This window comes from Chinchilla lanigera, unplaced genomic scaffold, assembly GCF_000276665.1.
Source record: "Chinchilla lanigera isolate Chin_1 unplaced genomic scaffold, ChiLan1.0 scaffold00002, whole genome shotgun sequence".
Taxonomy (NCBI): domain Eukaryota; kingdom Metazoa; phylum Chordata; class Mammalia; order Rodentia; family Chinchillidae; genus Chinchilla; species Chinchilla lanigera.
This window is the reverse complement of record NW_004955403.1, coordinates 8,684,700-8,687,130: the sequence shown is the minus strand read 5'-3', so window position 1 is coordinate 8,687,130 and position 2,431 is coordinate 8,684,700.

Sequence of the window (2,431 nt, the reverse complement as noted above, 5' to 3'; positions counted from 1 at the left end):
GACTATGTGGGTTCAAATGCCACGCTGTCATTTACTAGTGGTACAGTCTTGCTCGGGTTGCTTCATTGCTATAGGCATCACCAGTTTGCTCTCTTTGCTCTTGTAAAATGGGGCGATACAGTAATACCCGTATGTGATCGCTGTGAGGATTACGTGGATAAATATATTGAAAGAGCATGGCATTGGCACATGGTGAGTCCTATGTAAGTGTTTGGCACTTTTGTTAATATGACCCCTGTAATGTGCTTGTTTTCTTACTAAGAATAAACAGTTCCATCTGAGGAAATAAGAGAAACAAACATTGTGAGGAAGGTTCATGAAATGAAAGTAGCTGTGAGCTTAGCCTGAAGAGGAAAAGCCGGAAGGACCATGCAGAACGCAAAGATGCTCGATATGTTAAATATTCATGAGGCACTTGATAGGAAGGCTCAGGATGATCACCCACGGCTCACACCTGTGCAGGCTGCCCTTGCTCTCTGCCTGAGAAACGCAGGTGAAATCCACAGCTACTCCGTGCTTCCTGACAAAGCAAGTGTGTGCTAGGTCTGGCCCCAGGCACCTTCTGCCTCCGTCAGCTCACTGTAGTCTTTGAAACGACCCATCAGCAGGGAAGGATGACACAGCTGAGAATGGGGGTAGGGTGGGTAGGAACCTGTGCGTAAGACACATTCATAAAATACGCCACCCATGGGTACCCTACCCTAAGCGTGTTCGCCCTCCTCTTTGCCCCGGCTTCTTACTGTGTGTTTTCGATGGCTTCAGTGAGCCTTGTGATTTCAACATCTGAATTTTGCTTCAAGCCTTTCTGTGTAGCGCCTCGACTGGATGTACTTGGAGGCTAATTTTCCACACCACACCTACCAGTCAGTTCACACAAGGCAGGAAGGCAGGGGAGAAAAACAAATCACGTTTCCTTTATGCATTTTGGTGTCTTTTCCTTATATTTATTTTATTTGTATTTTAAAAGTTTTCAGTATGCGTATGGGTTGGAACAATGACCTATTAGACATGACCAAAACCTCTGACTTATTAAAAGGATTGCTGCTGCCAGGAAAAAATTTCTGTCCTAACAAGGCCAATTAAAACATCACTCCTTCTCCGCTGACCCTTGAGGCTACCCTGTCCTATTTGAAATAGAAATGCCGCTTTGCTCTCTAGCCTGACTTGGCTTCATTTTCAACACGGAGCTGCCTTTGTAGGGCAAAACCTGTCTCCCTGTCCTGCAAGTCCTTTCTGTTGGCTTTCCTCTTTTGCCACATGTGGGAAAAGACCTGAAGCAGTCCGACCTGGAGTCTGTTTTTCTTCCTTTAAAAAAATGTTGCTTCTTTAATAGCCGAACAGATCAGAAGAATAACAACTCTACTATGAAACCTACCAACTGGGGACTGGATGCGCCGTTTAGTTTCAAATAATGCACTAGGGGGGCTGGGGATTTAGCTCAGCGGCAAAAAGCACTTGCCTGGCAAGTGCAAGGTCGCGAGTTCGGTTCCCGGTACAGGAGAAAAACCAAAAAAAAAAAAAAAAAAAAAAAATCAAATAATGCACTAGGAACCCTCGGTCCCCAGGGCACACCCAGCCACAGTCTTTACCGCTTTGGTTTGAAATTGGAGTTTTTATTGCAAGTGGATTTATCGAGAGGGAATTTTCATGGGCTCCAGAACGGGCTAGCGACTTCACACCTGTGATTATTTTAATTTTTCCTAAGGAAGGACTTCAAATCCTGAAGTTGGAGGCTCTATAAAAGTCTCATCCATGTATAGAAGCCACCTTTCTCTTTCGCTACTTAGTAAGTCTGGACAGGGTCCATTAACTTTCAGGCTTTATTTTCTTTGTTGTAAAGTGGGCCCAATATTACCCATACTCAGAGGACTATGGTAAGGCTTAAGCAGCGCTTGCACAGTGCTTCATACGTAATCAACGTTCATGAACGTTCGCTACTATTATTTGTTGTCAGGACAAAGCATAAACTCCAGGGAACAGGGTCTGGCCTCCCCCAGAGCTCATCCCAGGCATGCAAAAATACTTGTTGAGTGAATATACAATCCACTCCACTCTCTCTGCACGCTTAACCAGAAATACAACTGCAATTACACTCCAGTGCGCTGCACACCGTCATCCTCCGGCAGAGACACCAACTCCCCAGCACCAGGCCAGGAAGGGCCTTTCCGTCTCGGTTTCCTGCTGCGAGCCTCAGGCTCACCGTGCCATCTGCGTCCCCTCCCGGTCCCCTTGCTCCCTCTCGGGTCAAGAGAGGACAGATCAGCGGGGCTGGCACTGGAGACAGAGGGTGACGCCTTAAGGGCCTACTATGCGCCCTCGCGCCCGGCACCCTGCAGGTGCTCGTCTGCCCGGGGCCGGGGGGCCTCAGCTGGGACCTCGCGCGGGGTGGGGACGCGGACACAGGGACCGGCTGCGCGCGTCCCCGGGAGCA